Genomic DNA, 21,234 nt, shown 5'->3' on the forward strand with positions numbered 1-21,234 from the left:
AATATATGTGAATCCATATATAAACAGGCTTTGGTTCAATTTTGACGCCAATAGCTCCAAGAGGTGTTGATTTTTTTTTTTTTTTTTTTTTGCGAATAAAAATAGCTGTATTAATGCAACAATAAGAAAGATAAATCGCAATAGATTGTCGTCTGCGTATTTCTCGTGATTTTAATTGTATGGAAATGATCGGAAATATTATCTCAATGATCTAAAATTTTTAACTGTTGCCATCTTATGTTTGCTAACAAATAAAATATTTGTAATTAATTCAAGCAAGGCTTTTAAAATAGCTTTCAATTTTCGCTCTTTGCTTTGCTTTTGCAATAATTCAGACATTGGGATGGTCGTCAAGTTTTTGCATGTGTAATTTTGTTTTTGTTGGGAATATTGCTTCCTCATCAAGCATGGGGAGGGATCAGAAAAATATATATATATATATATATATATATATATATATATATATAGATATATATATATATAGAAGAAAGTTTCGTGATGGCCACAACATACTAGTTTCGTAATGTTTTGGCTGGTGCGCTTTATTACTTTACTGTGTGGATACTTTCAAGGGTTACTACTAATCTGCTGAATTTCATCCCGATCTGAATCTCCGAGACCGTAAGGTCTCCTTGTAAGACGATTAATTATTGAAAATCTCAGAATTTTCTGCAAAACACGTGTTGATTCCGACCTCCCCCCCCCCCCCCCGAAAAAGAAATGCACAGTCTTTTAAAAATACCCAAGATTCTTTTCCTTTCTTTTTTTTTTTTTTGCCAGGTTTTATTTTTTATTCATTTGTGCTTGTCAGAGCAGTCCTCAAACTTTGCCTTCGGAGTTGATTGTTTTTATTGAAGTGGAAATAGTGTCGCTGCTTGATTTCTACTCATTAATGAATTGGTCCTAATATAGCTCAAAATGTGCTTTGAAATAACATTGCTTAAATTTTCCGTTTGCTAAGACAGTTTTTATACAAAATATGGAAGACACATTTAATTAAATATTCTATAGGTAAATGTTTCTAACCGAATGAAAGATGAAACTGTATAGAAATTTAAAGTTCTATTTGAAAAATAATAAGCATTTAAATGCTGTACCATTTTAAAAAGAACACACAGTGAGACCGAACTTGTTCTTCTTATCCTCCATTACGATTTCATTACCACCCCCCGCATTTTTTAAATAGCTCTCTCACCTAAATCAATTCTTCTCTCGAAATCTCTGCACGTTATACACAAAGGTCTCTTTAAGCGAGTAACAAACTTGTTAAATCAGTGGCAGAGCATTTCTTTAATTTCGTTGCATACATTCCCTCGCTCCCGAACTCTATTTCTGGGGAGGAATTTGTTCCATTTTCTTTTTGGAGAATCTTTGAACAGCCACAGGGATAACTAAGGATATCTCTTCTCCGAGCCAGAGTAAAATTGGCGATTTCCCCCAGCACTAAAAGGGGCTTTTCTGCGAATTGAACTTCATTCTATTCGAATTTCCTGCGGGAATCAATTCAATTGGAAACTCTTCCATGGCCCACGGTTAAGAGAGCAGAAAGCAATCATTTAGCTTTAAAATACCAAAAGAAATTCTAAACGAGTATGGTGTCCCATCGCACAGATTGATTACAGGCGGAATCTATTCCTTAAAACGTTTTACGATCCTCCCCGTATTGCAGTTGTTATTACTGAACTAAATGATAACCGCTTTACACTCTTTATTTTCTCTTTGGCTACGGAATGAAATATGTTTTAAAGTGCGAAATTATTTATTGAACGAGCGAGAGACAACGGGGCTAGTATGTATCATTGGGTCGAATGTATATTTGCCAACTGGCACAGTATGTTAAAAAAGGAAAACTGAAAGAAGGAAAATATTTTTCTTGTATAAATATATATACGCTAAAAAAATCTATATTCCAAAACTAGCAATAAACTTACATGAAATACACCGCCAGCTAAGTCCATTCCAGTCGAGGACTGCAGTTTCGTGCATATTAGCACTCATAAGCCCGGCATAGGAGTGACTGAGCTGGAGGTGGAAAACCTCTTAAGGAAGTCAAGAGTGCCAAACAAACTGGTACCTAATACAGAATTAGCACTAACCAGAAGAGTGACCGAAACAATGGTTCGGTTCAACTCGAATATTGAAGGCAAGGCAGCTATATTGTGTTTGGCACTCTTGGCTTCCTTAAGAGGTTTTCCACATCCAGCTCAGTCACTCCTATGCCGGGCTTATGAATGCTAATATGCACGAAACAGCAGTCCTCGACTGGAATGGACTTAGCTGGCGGTGTATTTCATGTATCTCTGCCTTAGCCTGGCTATAGGGCGGTAACTTACTGAATAGCAATAAACTTATACAAAGGTGAAATCCATCCATCTTGTCCCTTCTCTTTTTTCTATTCATATTTTCCCTCTTAGTCTAAACATTTTTTTATTTTAAAAACTATTTGTTAACTTACTTTTTCTCTCGTAATTCCAGAGTTTACTGTCACTTTTTAATCGTTTCCGAAAACAATGAAAAATAATAGCAGTAACTATCTGATCACGGATTGTGTGAAAAGTTAAATATCCGTTTTACAGGCTGAAACGGATGCACCTACTAGTTTTCAGGGATGCCAGCTTTTGCAAATGTATGTTAGCCTCTAAATTAAGCAGACTCTCATTCAATGAGCGGAACACGCGCATCAAAATTTTGCTTTTCCCCCTCAATCAGATAGACTCGTGTTAACTGGACTTTTGCCAATTCCATACAATGCGTGGTTATATTGTATAAAGTTTACATAACTGCAGCGTTTTCACTGTTGCCAAAGACCATAACAAATAAAAGTAATTATAAAGTTAGTTTTGTTAGTAAATTTAACAAATTAATTTCAATACTAAATTTTAGCAAGCATATAATTGTGGAATTTGGTCATTTTAGACTTTTTAAATAATGCGAATTAATAAGTTTTTGAGCTTTTATTGATTATAGTCAAGTCATCATTTTAAAAGCGTTTAAATTTTTACTTTCGCTATACTTGTTCAAAATTGCTTTTAAATTTTAACGTATAAACATGCAATATTTAGTGCAGATAATAATAAATATAAAATTTTCTGTCTTTGTACGAAATGCAATTGTATTAAAACAGAAGTTTGTCAATACCGCTTCCCTTTTTTATTGCTATTGTTTTTAATAAGGATAGGTAGCAGTAAATAAGTTTAACCCGAAAAAAAACTTTCGAAACGAAAAAAACTTGAAAGTAATAAACTAAAAATGTTTTTTTTTTTTTAAATTCTAAATGATATTTCTAAAATTAATATTAAATTTTGAGAGAAGAAGAAATATATGCGTTACAGTAAAGGCTATCCGTACATAGGTCTATACCGCCCAATTCTTCTCTAAGTTTCAATTCTCATTTTATTGTCTGCTTTAGAATTGACCTCATAAAATTCTTAAGTGTTGCAATAAAGAAATCTTGATTATTTTTTTGTAAAAACCAAGCATTTAGAACCAGTCATAAGAATCGAAAAGCATTTTTATATTTTACTTCCATTCTGAACAGTTTGTGGTGGACCCAACAACATAAACTTTAACTTTCTGCTAGAAATAAGAACTTTTACTTCCACCAAGAAATAAGAACTTCCACTTCCACCAAGGAATAAGAACTTCCACTTCCACTCAGCAATGCGGCAGATAAACAGCCGCCATTGATGTGTTAACTCAGTTCCTCTCAGCGCGTGTTGATTTGTGTCGTGTCCTTGCGCTCGGACAGAGCGGCTTGTTGAAAAGTTATGTTCATGTTTACCATTTAATAGTTTTTAACGTTTTTAGTATTTACTAGTTACTAATAAATAGTTTAATGTTCAACCAAACATGTTCGTCATCTTTTGATATGGTGTTCCCGCCTGGACAGTGTTCTACACGCAACCATCGAATTTATAAGTAAACGGACACCCAAAGAAACAAAAGTGGCGACCGGTGGGGCACGCCTAAAAGTTAAAAAAAGATCAACATCAATGCCTAAGGAGGAAATTGCGGCGTACGTAAATCATAAAATAATACATAGATTTGCTTTCAACATTTTAGTAGAAATATCTATTTTTGGCATTTATGTGCTGGAAAACATTTTTTTTTTTTTGATTGAGTATTTTATGAGTATCTTTTACACACTTAAATAAATTTTCAATCGAAAAACTGGGTTAAAAAAAAAAATAGCACCAATTATAATTTTTTTAACATTAAGGAACTATGAAAATCAGAAAGTATTCATTTCTTTTACGTTCTTTACTTGTTTCAAGAAGTTCGTAATACACAATCGCCAAAAATAGAATTAATAAAGCCGACTTTTAGTTTTCCTTTCCCATAATCAAGACGAACTTGTTTTTAATTGAGACATTGCACATAGAGGAGAATACTTAAAATGTACTGTTTTTGTGAAGCCCTAAGTTAATTTTGTACAAGCTTAGAACAATAGAATATTACAAATGTCTTATCTCCTTATATTATGTCATCAATTTACTCAGGCAAGTATTTATGATACTTTATTTTCGACAAACCCTTCTAGCAATGTTTAAAAAAAATGGCTAAATTTTTATAGGCAAAATATTAATGTTTTAAATTTTAATATGAATTAAAAAATATACTATTAGTTTCGTTTTAAAAAATTTGGGAATTATATGAGGTTTCTTCACATTACAGTAACAGCATCGAAACTGTTAATTTCTAATATTGCTTTACCCATGCAGCAGAAAATACTAAGACTAATCGAACGAGGTTCTAATTTGGGAAGTTGGTTGTACAAAAATAGGTATGCGAAGTATTTTCTTTTGCAAATCATAGTTCATTATAATTTTTTAAAAGTAATTTCTGTTTAGATAATGAAAAATGAACTTACACAAAAGAAAGTATTTGAAAATCAACTTTAGTAGAAGCTATGGTGGTAGAAGCGTACGCTTAAATATCACAGAAGTGTTAAATGAAATTAAAATTTTCCAATAAATAGTTATGTTTCATTTTATTGTGAAAAGAATTAATAAATATGCTATCTTTACAATGTTAAGTATGCCAATAAAAGAAGAAAAAAGCGGCAAAACAGTTGAATAAACAAAGAAACAAATAAACGAAAACAGAATACGCGTTGCCAGCAAACGGGTTCCATATGAACCCTAAGTTAGGTTTAAGGTTCTTCCTGTTAATGGACTTCTCTCTGTCTTGTCTTTGTTTTGCTGTTTACATTTTTTATATTAATCAAAATGGTTTCTCAGTTCTTCTTTTCGGCTCGTGATTCAAAATTGAAAACTTTGTTTATGTATTTATTTTGGCATTTTTTTCTTCGAAATGATGAAAGTTTTATATATTTTTGCCTCCTTATTAATGAAACTCCCTTTTTTGGCTCTTTTTTCAACGATCGTTTTGCGCCGTATAGACTATTAAGGCTCTTGAGCCAAAGAAAAAAAAAAAACAATTAGACCAACCAACAAATCTGTTAATGGGGTTATTTGCTAAACACATTTTTTAGATTACTTCTGATTCAGTAAAGAAAAGTCGTCACATGGTGACGCGCGATTTTACTGTAATAATTCTAAGCGCTTTTGGCGCTCCCCCCCCCCCCACACACAGTTTCACCGACACGAAATTTCCTTTACTACTTATTGTCAGTTTCAAGCGTAGCTTTTGATATATTTAGGGAGGGGAGGGGGATTTCAAATGCTAGTCAAACTGGGGATAAACCACCCTTTTTATGCTACGCAAGAGAGAAAAAGAGAGAGAAAAAAATCAAACCGGAAAATTTTAAGAAGAAATCACGAAAATCAAATGAAATATTCAGCCACTTTTAAGTACGCTTATCTTATTTACAAATTCCATTACTATTCCTAAAAATAATTACATCATACCTAAAGTACGTAACAGTAAAATTTCCATACATTGCTTCTCGAGGCAATAATAGGAAATGGGCATTTTCATTTTGTAAACGAAATTAACAATCAAATCGGAACTGAAATCCATTTAGAATGCCTTTAGCAAACTGCTTTGCATTTTATCCTTGATAATCCCATTAAAGTTTGAAAACAGTAAATTCAAGTATAAACGCGCAAACAAAAGAATTTCGCCCTTAAGGAATTTCTGCTTTAAAATAATTCAGCGGTTCCTACCCATTAAGTACACTAGAATACTTACCCCATTCCCGGCAATCTGAGTACAGAAAAGAACGATTGAATGGAATGATCTATTTTAAATATTTATGGCTTGTTATTTCAATCATCTAAACATACCATTTACTGCCGCCATTAAACTATAACCAATCGTTTTATTTGCGGGGTATTATTTCCCTCTGCTACTGTTGGAAATACGTAATATCATCTTCAGAAATGTTTTGGCTTTATAGTAACGCGGAAAGAAAATGTAGTTAGAACCGTTTTCGTGATTTGAAAAGTAAGGTTTAAAGATGGGGTCATCCTACGTAAATAGAAACAGGGAAAAAATTCATTACATCAGCTTGATATTCATGCATCAGTTTGAAATGATGAACGTTATGAGAGCTTTATAGAAACAGGTATCGTTTTAAAGCGAGAATACTGTTGTAAGTAGTTACTAATAATCTTTGCAGAAAAAAACCTGTTGTAAATAGTTACTGATAATCTTTGCAGAAAAAAACCTAAATCCATGTGGGTAAAAGGGAGAAAAAAATAGAAATTAGTTCACTAAAAATAAACAAAGCTAACTTGAATTATTACATGCATTTCCCATGTTTGGGGATCATTTTGGCTTGGTAGAAAAAACAGATTTTACTATCCGCATGCTAAACCGAAGCTCGATTGATGCTCAAAAACTTGTGAGAATATTTGCTGGGAGCAGCATCAATCTGCTATGACTGTTGGCTCTTTAGTTATAACTCGTTTTTGAAAAAGGGCTCTGCGTAAACGTAACCCAATGGTAAACGTGCCCCTGTCTACCCTACACATAGCGGCTAAATAAACAAAATGGTAATCAAAAGTTATTTTTCAATCGTCACTTAAAATCTAAAACATTTCACGAAAATGTCCATTCGGTAAGATTTAATTGTTTTTTTTTTCAGGAGGGGGGTAGGGGATAACCATGGCTCTGGCAGAAGCTTCGTTTTTCATGACGGAAGTTGTGAGTCCTATTCCCACTGGTGTTCTGGGTGTAATTTTCTCTTTACGTGCTGTAAACTTTTCTTATGTTTTCTTATCTTTATCAGTGAATAAAGGAGTCCAATCTCTCGAGGCAAAAGCACTAATCTTCCTGTAGTGGGTATTAACTACAGACATAACAGCAGCAACAATAACAAAAAAAAACAGTTTTTTAGATCATAAAAAACAGGTGCTTTTATCTATGAAATACTTTACCACTTCCACGTTTTAAAATAACAATTTTAGAATATTTTTGCTAACTTCGGGAGGAAAAAAATTCTAAATGAAAACAAATATTGTAAAAAAGCAGTCGAAAACTTTGTACTATGGAATGTGTAAAACGACAACAACGTGCATAAAGTACAAATAAAGTAATAAATTAGAGTTTAAAACTCAGCAAACAGCTGTTTCGGGGCTGTCAAATGCAAGCCCCTTCATCAGTGCATAAAAGAAGAACAAAAGTCCACACAATGTAGACAAAACGATAAATGAGCAAAAATGGAAGGAAGCAAAGTAAATAGACATGGAAACCGGAAACACACGCGTCACAGAACAGCAACGACACCTATAGTGCGGAAAAATGTCACAAACAGAAAAAAGAAACAAATATTGTACTTTGGGGGGGGGGGGGGGGCAGGGGGAAGGGGTGTCGTTTAGAAAACATAACTTTACTAACCGCATTTTTTAGCATTATTTATTTTTTAAAAAGGGGTAAGGGTATAGCTTTAAAAGGTAGTCACTAATGGAAATGGTGGTTATTCGCCAGTGATGACCAAGTAGTTTTCTAAAGGTTTCCCTTTGCCTGATAATATATTTTTCCTTTAACATCACGCTCTTATCAGCAGGTAAAAATACTAGTAAGTTTAAATACATACGAGCTCTAGTGATTGGCCGAGGATATCAGGAAGAAGCTAAGCGATATCGATTACTTTAACTCCTTCAGACCTGGTGTCCGGCATACCGGGCATACACTTTAAACAGCTGCTAATCATTTAATAATTGATTTAATTAGTTGATTTTTTTTTTGTAGTTGACTCTTCACATTCCACTTATTATAATCCGTGAAATAATTTTTCGTTTTGGGATTGACAACACTGACATATAAGGATTGAGAGATAGAGAGTGGCTCATTTTTCCAACCATGGAATTTCATCTGAAAAGCGAGTTTTTTTCAATGATTTTTTAAAAAAATATAATCTTTAATTAATCGTTTCAAACGCTTACATTATACAATATTATGTTTTATATATTTATATTATGTTTTATAATTGTTTGTAGACCATTTTATAATGAAGTTTGCTCGGTATTTTATCGTTTTTGTATATGAAATATTGATTTCAAAAATATAAGTCCGGAATATTGGACGTACCATCACTCTTTTAATTTTTCTCCTACAAACTGAAAATTTTGTCTATAAGATACCCTTTACCATAGTACACTGTGTACCCAATATCAACATTTTTGGTCCAATATTTCATAATTCCGACTGAAGGGGTTAAGAACCAAAGCTTCAAAACATTCTCATCAGACGAAGTCCAATGAGTATTGTTTTATTTCTCTCAGATATAGAATGCTCTAGTAGCTTGTCTTTTATTGCCACGTAATACCGAATAAAATCAACTATCCAATAATAACTTAACCAAGATTTTTCTTCTTACTTTTTATACTCTCTTTTTTGCCTTCTCTAAAGCCTCCTGTTTCAGCTTCCTTTGAGCGGAGAGATCACCAGAGCTTCCTCATAAAAGTTCTCCTATAAAATGCCTAACTCTTAGAAGTGAAAAAGAAAAATAAAGTATCATGTTTGAAAGTGGATCATTTTTTTATCTATAAAAAAAGAGGAGAAAATAAAATAAAATGAAAAAATAAAGAAGAAGAAAAACCCCTCTATCTTTATACATCCGGCGATACCGTGAGCAATGAAAATAAAATTTTACGACAAAGATTTTTAAGTGATAAACTTTGATTCGGAGACAACAATAAAAGCAAATATTTGCTCTATCATATTTCACTGAGCAAGGTTTAATTGATAGCATTAAAATCAGACGCGTGCGAAATTAGGATAATTCTTCCGGAGCTCTCATAAATCTGCAGCGGAATAACTCTCATTCTTGTATCATTCTGAATAATACAAAACAACGCATATCTTTATAATTTAAAAAACCTATTCTGTTTCCTTCTATTAATTACTTTGTGAATTCTTACTTTCTATAAAGTTTATGTAACACTAGTGGTACCCGCACGGCTTTGCCCGTAATAGAAAAATTAAAAGGTTTTTTGGTTCGCCTGTATATTTACAAATAATGTATGGTGAATTTTCTCGCCAATTGGCTTGTACCCATGTTACAGTTCCACGTTATGATAATTTCGTATCTCGCCAATTGGCTTGTGCCCATGTAACGGTTCCACGTTATGATAATTTCGTAATTTACTCGTCGATCTTATGATAATTTTGTTCTTAAAATTGGAATAAAAAAAGAACAAAATCGAATTTTCGAAAAATCGCTTCGAGGTGCACACCCCCATGCTACAAACTAACTTTGTGCCAAATTTCATGAAAATCGGCCGAACGGTCTAGGCGCTATGCGCGTCACAGACATCCTACAGACATCCAGACATCCAGACATCCTCCGGACAGAGAGACTTTCAGCTTTATTATTAGTAAAGAAAATCCTATAAAGTAGGGGGCCCAAACATCACGAATGTTTCTAACATCGTTCCAGTGCAATTTCATAACTACACTGTAAAAATATTCCGAAACGTTACTGGTTATTTCCGTGGAACGTCTCGGATTTCACACGTTTTCACCTATTTTCCCGTAAAAACAAGTATCATCACAAAACAGTTTCCTGAACCGCTAAAAGTTGCACGCGTGCAGACTTTTCATGGTTGTGGAAAATACTTTTAGCAACCAGTTTAAATATTGAAGGAGTGTGTTTATTAAGTGTATCGGTCTAAGGTTGCTTACGGCCTGTCTGGATTGACTAAGCTCCCAATGAGAGCGAAAATGTCAATGGATAGCTACAGCTTTGCAAGGCAGGAATTCCAGGCAAGAGATTCGCTTGGTTCCTTCTTGCATAGCCTTGGCAGTGGTGGCTCTGATTTTTATGGAGATTTCTTGGTAAATTAGGAAGGTTCTAATCAATTACACTAAACCTACTTAACTTTTCAGAAGGTTCTAGAGACATGACAGGCTTTAACAGGGCAGATTTTACACGTCTTCATAAAGTTTCAAGGTTAATTTCTGAAAGGTTACTGACTTTTAGCGGAAAGCGTTCCTGGGTTTTCCAAGATATGTTACTGGAAGAAATTGGGTACATCAGCTGCCCATTATTTTCCAGGAACGTTTCTAAATCGTTTTTACGGTTGTAGTGGTGAGACCTAGGCGATTAATCATTTAACTCTAACCAACACCATCAGTCAGTAGGAAAACTCCGAAAACACAGGTGCGTTTTATTTCAATGTTGTGATTTTTTGTTTCGAATGAGGTTATTTCTATAATAACTCCAATTACTGTCAGTGTAGATAAGAGTAATTAGTAATATTGCCTTGTTTTATTAAGGGAAGGCTATGTGAAACTACAGATAATAAGTTGTAATGAGTCAGCGTTTGCACCAGAATCCGGCAGTCGTTCGGGAATCCATCGGAAGTGTCCATGTACTTCAGTTTGACAGTACTCCAATACTGCTACGTCAATAGAGCATCTCCTTCAGTGAATCCCGGCTGGCGTTGATATTAAAGTGAACGAGCTGGTTGACTCTTTTGACAAAGAAGCCACAACAGTTGAGCCTACCAATACTGCTACGTCAATAGAGCATCTCCTTCAGTGAATCCCCAGCTCACGTTGATAATTAAAGTGAACGAGCTGGTTGACTCTTTTGACAAAGAAGCCACAACAGTTGAGCCTACCTTGAGCCTGCTTATATAGTAGTATACATACGTACATAATGTACCTATCTCTACTGCGTTTTTTTTACCACTAACGCCGTCGTAAAACAAAGACTCTGCGCAAACCTTCATAAAAAAATCTCACTGCCAAAATTAAACTACAACAGTGAGATTGCGACGGCTACAAGCTAAACTGATGAGGGCGAAACACTCCAAAGACATGAAGATCCTGCTCGACGGTTTAGGAACATACAGGTAGTTATTGAAATAATGGAAACACCTGAGAATAAAAGTGAAATTTTTGAATGAGCTTAGTAAGTAATAAAGAATAAAATTAGGTATCTGCTTTTTTTTTTATAATAAAGAGTGATACACATTAGGGTGGTCCTTATTTATATGGGATTTTTTTTTTTCGGAATTCAACAAGTGACGCCCCCTAGTTTTGTGACACTAAAATAAAAAGTAACCGGTGCAAAATTTGAACTCGATCGGTCAATAATAACACGTGCCCCTAGGACGTTGAACTTTAACACTTTTAATAATTTTCTCACAAATCTTCGAGTTTTTACTTCAGACCCCCGTTCATCGTTTCTCCTATGTTTGCAAAATATTTTTACAGCGAGGTAGCACTAAAATTAATCTTTTTAATTACTTCATATCGTCTAAAGATTTTACATTGAATAAGAATGAAATAGTGCTTTAGAAAACTTTACCTTAATCGTACGCTTTTCTCAATGTATCTCAATCATTTGCATTTTTTTTCCGATAGTCTTGCAGTGTCTGTAAAATTCTAAATTGCTTTTGTGACTCATATTTGGTTAATTTATTGTGAAATTCTTCGATTAATTGTGCTCCTCTTTCAGTTGTATCATTCACAACTTTCAGCATTTTAACGATATCTCTTCCCTTTAAATAGCTTCCTTCATGTTGCCATGAATCAGGATCAAATAAGAAAACATCTTTTGGTGTTTGTAACTTATCAACAGTTTTATTGACTTGCAATTGATTCTATAATGAGGAAGATCTTTACTAAGAAAGTATTCCAAATCATCTACTGTTATTTGAAATTTTTTATACAGTCATCAGACACGTCTTCCTATTCAGCAAGCATTTTTTTGAAGTAGTCTTTTCCCATCTTCAAAGTTAATTTCTTCATCCAATACGGACAAAGCTATTATTCCATCCCCTAAGTACCGTAAGTGATTTATGAATTTTTCAATCACTGCTTGTGCTGCATGTTTGTCATCATTTCGTACGCTGCAGGTTTAATAGACACTAGACTTTCTATTAATTTAAAAGGCCTAGAATGGGTTGCTACGAAAAACTATATCTTCATACAACATTAAACTGTAAAACAGCATTTACGGGCAATCTCTTCATGTAAGGTCAATTTAAATTGTTTCCTAAATATATAAATATTCGAACAATAAATTCCTTTTGCCACCCATCTGGCTCACAGATAAGCTCCAAGTTGCCGAAAACATATCCCTGTAGGAGGGAGGCCTTCACCAATAAATATTATTACACGTTATGAGAATTATCTGTAATATTTCTTTATTCCGCTTTCTATGAACAATAATATGTCATCAAATTCTTCTTTCAGAATTTAAGTGGTACGTGTAGTTTTTGAATTTTGAAGCGCTTAAATAATGGAATATCGAGTCTAGAACTAAGAAAGGCAAGAACTTCTTTAAAGACACTCTGCAGTACGATTTCAAGTGCATGATGGTAGCAATACAAATGCAATATATCACCGTTCAGCTTTTGCTCTAAAAATTACATGCACAATTTATACGGCCGGTATTGTAAGCCGCTGTATAAAACACTACAGCTGGAACAGTTAGCAATAAAGAGCAATCATCTAAGATATCATATACAACTGAAGAAATATCTCAGAAATTCTGAGTAGCTGTTCAACATTGGGACCTGAAGCTATCATGGTAAGCCTATCGGCGTTTTTTTCCAGTTACATCTGGATGTAGCTTTGTATCCCAGGGAATAACTAAAAAATCTAAATTTAAATTCATGAAATCTGATTTTACCTCTCGAAGACTTTCTCTTGCTCTCGTAAGGGATGTACGATTGATCATAAGGTTATTTGGATTTAAATTTACTGCATCTACATAGGCTGTTAATAAATGAGCAGCATCTTTGTCCCTAATATGGCATTTGTCTAACATTGATGAAATGCGAGCAGATCTCAATAGTTGTCAAGCTTTTTAGCGTTGTGGTGGACCAGATATAGAAAAAAGGTTCAACAGGTTAGGATAGATACCCATTTCAGTTTCTAAATCTTCCGAATTACAAGAGGAATTTGATGATAATAAAGGACTATGTACTGAAATAGAAGACAATTTAAAGTATAGATTTTCACATTATTCCGATCTGGAATTTTTTTAAATTTATATTTTAGATATGGAAAATAGTTTATTTTTATGGTAAGGTAATCGAGGATTTTTCATAATTTAATTATAAGAATGCATAAACATTTAAGTATATAACTAAGGAACAGCGAATTAAAATATAATTATCATTACTTATATTTATAGCACGGAAACCTAGTGACCCTATTTGCCACACCTATTACATACACAGAAAATTTTCTAAATCAACCCCCCCCCCCCCAAAGCCTGCGGGAGGCAATTTGTTGTTGTCAAAAATCATTCATTAATGGCCTAGGCCATTCATTAATGGCCTTTAGAATCCCTTGGGTCCATCTTGGTGGAAAGAAATGTTCCCCTGCCGTTTGGTTTGAAACGAGCGCGAATAGCGATATGCCAGTCCCAAGGCCATTGGTGTACACGTACCCTATGTAATATGTAAAATTTTACAGAATGAATGGTTGTTCTGGAAGTAGCAACATCTATTGAGGTGCAAAATTACGTTAAACATGAAACCTAGGAATATTTTTACATAAAAATGAGAAAATCCGCAATTTTTCTTCAAAACTCAAAAAAGGGGGCCCTAGGGGCACGTGTTAATATTCATGGATTGACTTAAAATTTTGCATGTATCATTTATTTGTATAATGGAACAAATTGAGGGGGCGTCGTGTAAAATACCTACAACTTCAAAAATAAGGACCACACTAATATACATATTCCGGTACTATTTGGTGGTTTAACGGAAGTTCTGGAAGTCTTAGATTTTTTTCAAGCACGTGAAATGTCGGACCTCTCAAATTTTTAAAGAGGCCAAACTGTTGGAGCACGTCTAGCTGAAGCAAGTGTAACTGAAACATTTCAATTTTTTGGCGCATCTAAAAGTACAGTATCTAAAGTCATGACAGCATACACACAGCGCGGTAAGACAAGCCCTGCAAAGGAAAATAGTGGGCGGTAAAAAGAAGAGAGGTCGACGGGTATTTAAGCAGACTGTTAAGTCCAAAAAGCGAGCAACAGCAGCAAAAGTGACCAAAGAACTCAATCATCATATAGTAGTGTCACCAGTGTGAGCGATTGAAGTTAGAGGGTACCTTTATAAACAGGATATTTACGGAAGAGTAGCGATTCCCAAAAATTATTTTCCCAGTTTTCCATTATTTTGATAACTACCTGTATGTAGTGTGCAAGTTCTGCCTGGTCATGTTGCTCGATCCCAAACATCTTTCTAGCTTTCTTTTCCGCTGCCCTTCTCCAAATTCGCAGTAACTGAAACACGGACACATTTTACCCAGACAAGATAACGGACGAGTAAAAATGACAACAAAGTGCATAAAGTACAAATAAAGTAGTAAAATAGAGTTAAAATCTCAGCAAACAGCTGTTTCGGGTCTGTCATATGCAAGCCCCTTCATCAGTGCAAAAAGGAAGAACGAAAAGTCTACACATTGTAGACCGAACGATAAAAGATTTTAAAGTAAACCTTTCTCGTTCGGTCTACAATGTGTGGACTTTTCGTTCTTCTTTTTTGCACTGATCAAGGGGCTTGCATATGACTGCTCCGAAACAGCTGTTTGCTGAGTTTTTAACTCTATTTTACTACTTTTTTGTACTTTATGCACGTTGTTGTCATTTTTACTCATTCCATAGTACAAAGTTCTCGACTGCTTTTTTACAAGATAAAGGACATCTGCAAGACAGTGATTTGCGTGTCTTTGACATTGTCTATTTTTAATCATCATTTCTGCCAGTGCCTTTCAAAACGTACGACAAATGCAAAGCTAGAAATCACCCTTTTAAAGCTGCGAAAAAAATAATTTAAAGTTGTAAACTCATCAACTTCGCTTGCGTCTAAAATAACGTATCGGTATATGTAAATATTGCAAACGTCTATAATAAATTATATTTGACAGCGAAGATAACTGCTTTGATGTTAATAACTCTTCTGAATTTTCTGCCTATAAGCGTATTTCATAAACTTAAAATAATTAACTAAGCATTATAATTAACTTAAAGCAAATATTGAAATTAATATCAAACATTAGTGCTCGGTATATATTCTGGATGCGTTTCATGATTCCATTACCTGGGATTAATCAATACCAAACTTTAAAAGGGTTTTGAGTAAGGATTCATAAACCCATACAAATGCGGGGCTCGGTCGTAAAACTTAAGTAACTTTAATGACAACGATTTTGATTTTCTCCTTTAATAGTCTAAGTTTAATTAAGAATCTGATTTTATAGCAGCAGCCTTTAACAGTTTCAAACAACCTGCTTTTAAATGAATATATGATTTGTTTGAACGTTTCGCAATTTTGAAGTCCCGTATTTCACGTTTTATTACTTTCCGAAACTATTTAATTTTCATATAGTTAAGAAAAAGGGACGTTTATATAAGCAGAATGTAAAAAAAGTTATTACAGTGTGTTAAAAAAATATCTTCTGAACTTTTAGATAAAGTTAAAGCGGCTTTGTTAATCAAATACAACTGGTTTTTAATACAATGCTGGCTTATATCAAAAATAAAGTACACTAACATTGTATGGAGCGATATACTACGGATTTCTCTTGAGATTGTTATGTAATTATATAAAAATTTTCAGAAATAATTTTTTTTTTGTTCCCCAAGGAAAATAAGTTTTGTAAGAAGGTTTTCAATATTTATTTATAGTGTGAATTGTTATGTTAAGATTTTTCAAAGTTATACATTTGTGCTTTATTTTTTAAAAAGTTATCCACTATAATATTAAAATCTGTTCGCGTCTGTCTGTCTGTCTGTCTGAAGATCTATCTTCTCGAGAACCGCTGCGAATCGAGAATCAAACGAGATACCGATCAATTCGAAATTTTCCAAAGAAAACAATAGGACCAATCTCGTAATTGTGCGACTTTAATTAGCGGAGATATTAATTAAAACGTTAATTAGCATAACGTTATTCAGGAATTTTTATTTCTTTCCTGTTGCCATTTTGCATATTGGTGAGCAAGTAAAATTCTAATAATTCTTTTAAAAAAGATTTTTTGGCTGCTGTCCAAATCTTAAAACAACGTTTCCATCTAGAATTTTTATTTTAAATTAGTTTAAAATTGGTTGCACTATTCGGACATAGCCTTTATTTTATCGTCAGTCTTTTTTTTAATTTTTACATTCAACGTTCTTAACTTTTTTCAGCATAGAAAAGTTGTTTCTTTAGCTATCTTTATTGATTGTAGTGTAAGTTTATCATTCGCCGGCTTCATATTTTAGTACATTTAGGTGATGTGACTAATTATGTTTATTTTGTTGGACCTTTTCCCGTCACATGGGTGAGTTTTCGAATTGTAATAACTCTCTTTTTCCTTCCTGTTTCTATTTCTGAAATACAGTTTGTATCGTTAAAAGAACATGTTAAATTAAGATTGTTTGGATTTCTTTAAGTGAAACAGAGTTGAACAAAAATATTGTTTTTAAAGATTTTAACTAAAGCTTAATTCGAATCTGATGACTTGGTATTAAATTAATGCTGATTGGTATTTATAAAGTCTTGGTGCTTTAGTTTCACGTAAGCAACCAAAAAGTATGTATCATTTTATGTAAAAAGCTGATCTTAATTGTACATACAAATGTTTCAGGTATAGTCTATCAGATTTCATTCAGTTTAAAGTGAGCACAGATTATAATTGATAATACATATATTTTCATCTTTTGTGCTAACTGAAAATACTCATAACTTGCATTATTCATAACTATGATTAACTTTATTTTGCAAACCTTGCATTACGCGTATTTATTTACTCCTTAGCGCTTTAGAAACTGATGTCAGAGTAATACAAAAACATCAATTGGACATCTCTTTCATTTTTTAAGTAGCCCGTGCAACGCCGGGCACGCAGCTAGTAAAATAGGAAAATGTGTGGTAAAGTGAAATAGTTAAGATGTCTGAGTTGTTTCAAAATGAACAAATTGGAAATTTGTTTTTAAAATTACAGTACATAAAGAAAGACCGTTGTATTCTTTACTAATAATAAAGCTGAAAGTCTCTCTGTTCGGAGGATGTCTGTAGGATGTCTGGATGTCTGGTTCTCTGTGACACGCATAGCGCCTAGACTGTTCGGCCGATTTCCATGAAACTTTGCACAAAGTTAGTTTGTAGCATGGGGGTGTGCACCTCGAATCGATTTTTCGAAAATTCGATTTTGTTCTTTTTCTATTCGAATTTTAAGAAAAACAATCATCGTAAATTACGAAATTATCATAACGTGGAACCGTAACATGGGCACAAGCCAATTGGCGAGAAAATTCACCATACTTTATTTGTAAGTATACAGGCGAACCAAAAAACCTTTTAATTTTCTATTACGGGCAAAGCCGTGCGGGTACCACTAGTATACAATATTTCAAATTCTAATTCAACTTTTACCAATAAACGGTTATCATTTAACTGCAACTATCATTTGTGTACTAAATTGAGTCACTGCATAGTGTAACTTGGAACACTGTCAGAAGTGATGCTGAAACAGACGAGGAAAATAAAACTTAAATCCATTTTCTTTTTTCCACGTTTTCACATACTAATGAACTGCTCATTGTTTAAATAAATTTAAAAGTAAAATTTAAAAACTACTTCTTGATATTCGTTGCTTTTCATTAAATGAAAAATATGAAAATATACTCAACAGTGTCTTAAATAAAATATCTCATTAAATATTACGTTGGTTCAATAGGCGTATTTAAATAGATGTTTTAAGACAAAAATGCTCAAAATATGAGATATTTCATATTTTATTGAAAAATTTATTGAGAGGATTAAAATCTTTGAATGGGATATTCCTTATTCCGATTGTTGCTTTTAAAGATTCGTTTTATTAGTAGATTTTTTTCATCACTTTTAAGTCTTTGAAAGAACCATTTTAAGAAGAAAATAAAAGTAATTTAAAAGCTACTTTCATAGTTTTACAAGAAATAGTTTCTAAATACTGAAGGTCTGTAATAATAACAAAAACCGATCTTTGGTTATAATTGCCGAGAGAAAGTATCTAAGAACATTTCTCAACCGCAGGCAATACAATTGTTATTTCAGAAAAATAAAAATTATGTTCCATGAATGAAAAGAGAATTAAAATTTTCTCTAAAGGGAAGTTCCAGGAAGGAATTCATCCACATGGAATAAATGGAAAGTGAACTAAACTCATTACCAAAGTCAACAAACATGTTATCTGGCTCGTTAATTTTTCACCTTTCGTCTGGAAAAACATTTTACGCTTTCAGATGGCAACTATTATCCGGCTGAATACGGATAATTATCGCAGAATGCGGAGGGGGTGCCGATTTATCATTATCACCGATCCTTTATCTCCCGCGAACCGTTAAAACGCTTGCATAGTTTTCCGTTTCTTTTCGAAGTGAAAGTTTTATATCTGAATAAATCGTGAATTATTTGTACTAGATATAGAGAGTCGAACTAGTGTAAAATAAATACGAAATGCGTGTTAAGCAAGAAAATTATTCATTCAGATTTGAACAATAATAAAAGGATACTGTCTAAAGTTGCTTTATTTTGAGTGATAATTAATCGCTGTGTCGTTGAAAATAATCAGAAGTGGGCTGTTGTAAAAAAAGTGCTTACTAATATTTAAAATAAAAATTTTAAACTAGCAAATACTGCAATTTCTCAACTACTAATCAAATAAATGTCATAAAGTATTTACATGTGATGATATACATGGTAACAGTATGTAACTTTACCTTAATGTGATTTGATAAAGTCTGTTTCTTACGACCTAGCAAGTACGTTAGCTTTGTCGGATAATCTTTACTAATAATAAAGCTGAAGGTCTCTCTGTCTGGAGGATCTATGGATGTCTGTAGGAGGTCTGGATGTCTGGATCTCTGTGACGCGCATAGCTCCTAGACCGTTCGGCCGATTTTCATGAAATTTAGCACAAAGTTAGTTTGTAGCATGGGGTTGTGCACCTCTGATTTTTTGAAAGTTCGACGTGGTTCTTTTTCTATTCCAATTTTAAGAACAAAATTACCATAAGATGGACGAGTAAATTACGAAATTATCATAACGTGGAACCGTAACATGGGCACAAGCCAATTGGCAAGATACGAAATTATCATAACGTGGAACCGTAACGTGGGTATAAGTCAATTGGCGAGAAAATTCACCATACATTATTTATAAATATACAGGCGAATCAAAAGACCCTTTAATTTTTCTATTACGGACAAAGCCGTGCGGGTACCACTAGTGTATAATATTTCTTATTTGACTAACGGTTATTGCTTCAGATGGAGGGAAATATTTTTAATCGCGGCTCAATATATATTTCTGTGAAAACTTGAATTTTTGTTTTTTCTATGAATTTTCGTTTCATGTGATCGAAATCAAAGTGGTTTAAACATTCATTTAATAAACTGATGGAGCAGCTTGTTTGGTAGCATACTGGAGAAGTACCCACATATGTTTAAGTAGCAAAATATCTACTTAAGCTTTTTTTTTTGCGGTAACATTTCTTATACTAATTTTGCCAATAATTTTGAGGGCATATTTTCCTCGGAACGCGATCTTATTATGTAAATCTTGTTTCACGAAATTTTATAATCTAGACGGAGAAGGTTTTTATTTGCTATAGTTGAAACCTTTTGAGAACCACCTTTTGCGTTACAAGATTTTCTCACCATAAATAAAATATCATTATTTTCTCCAAAAAGCCTTATCAAACCGTAGCATTTACTTTGTTTTTGAAATTGAAACTAGTAGTACCAGTTTTTAGTACGCACTTCGTAAAAAAAGTATTTATAAAAACCCTGACAAATAACTGCATTACAATAGCTCCTGAGTTATTCGAACATGTTTTCAGGATTGTGCTGCAATACCAATATTTTCAACTTGATTTAATTTTTAATGCATCAATAAAGACAGTGAAAAGAAATCAGCTTGATTTATGAGTTAAACATTTTAAAAAGTTAAAAAGCAATAACGAAAAAAACCTACGAGTAGCTTTTGTGAACAGTTAACTGCAAAATAGGTTTATATTCTTCGCAAAAAACTCTTAGAAAATAACTTTTAGCTTTCAGAATTGATAAGATTGAATAATTGGTGGGTTTTTTTCTTTGTAGTGAAGATATCCCGGTTTCACCCATGTTGAATACCAGAAAAGCTTGTCTTTAGCATTCAGAGAATTGTTCAAAAACATTTCCATCTTTTCTATATATATAAAAATGAATGTTTGTCTGTATGTCATCCATGAACTCAAAAACTACCCGGAAGATTTGGCTGAAACTTTCACCGTTTGTTATTTTTGGTACTGGGAATGTTTATAGACCAGTTTGAAAAAAATCCGATCGATAGTTCCTTTTTTATTCCAATTTAAGTCACAATCCATTGGATAAATACGAATAAAATTATCGGCTGCAGAAATTAATTCGCGTGAAAGATCTCATTGATAAGAAGTTAGCTGTTGCCATTTTTCTTGAGTTTGAACAAATAAATTCTTTCTTTATTGTTTTATGGCTTTTCATGCAACGGGGGGGGGGGGGGGGGTTAAAACTTTTTCTATTTGATATTTTTAGCGATTGATTGATCTTGCAAACTGCGTGAGTACAAAATTTGAGTACAGTGGTGGACAAAATTATAGACTTAAATTTTTTTTATTTTGTTTCAATTACAACATGACTCAGTTTAAATTATTTTCATTGAAGTAAAGATGAATAGTTGAAGAAATAGTTCTAAAATTAGTACATTTTATCAGTTAAATTAAAAAATTCATAAAATTAGAAAATTTGCAAATTTAATATTTTATCATTACGTGAAACCTGGACAAAAATATAAACTCAAAGGTAAAAAATCCAGG

Source organism: Uloborus diversus, chromosome 5 (genome assembly GCF_026930045.1).
Source record: "Uloborus diversus isolate 005 chromosome 5, Udiv.v.3.1, whole genome shotgun sequence".
Classification (NCBI taxonomy): domain Eukaryota; kingdom Metazoa; phylum Arthropoda; class Arachnida; order Araneae; family Uloboridae; genus Uloborus; species Uloborus diversus.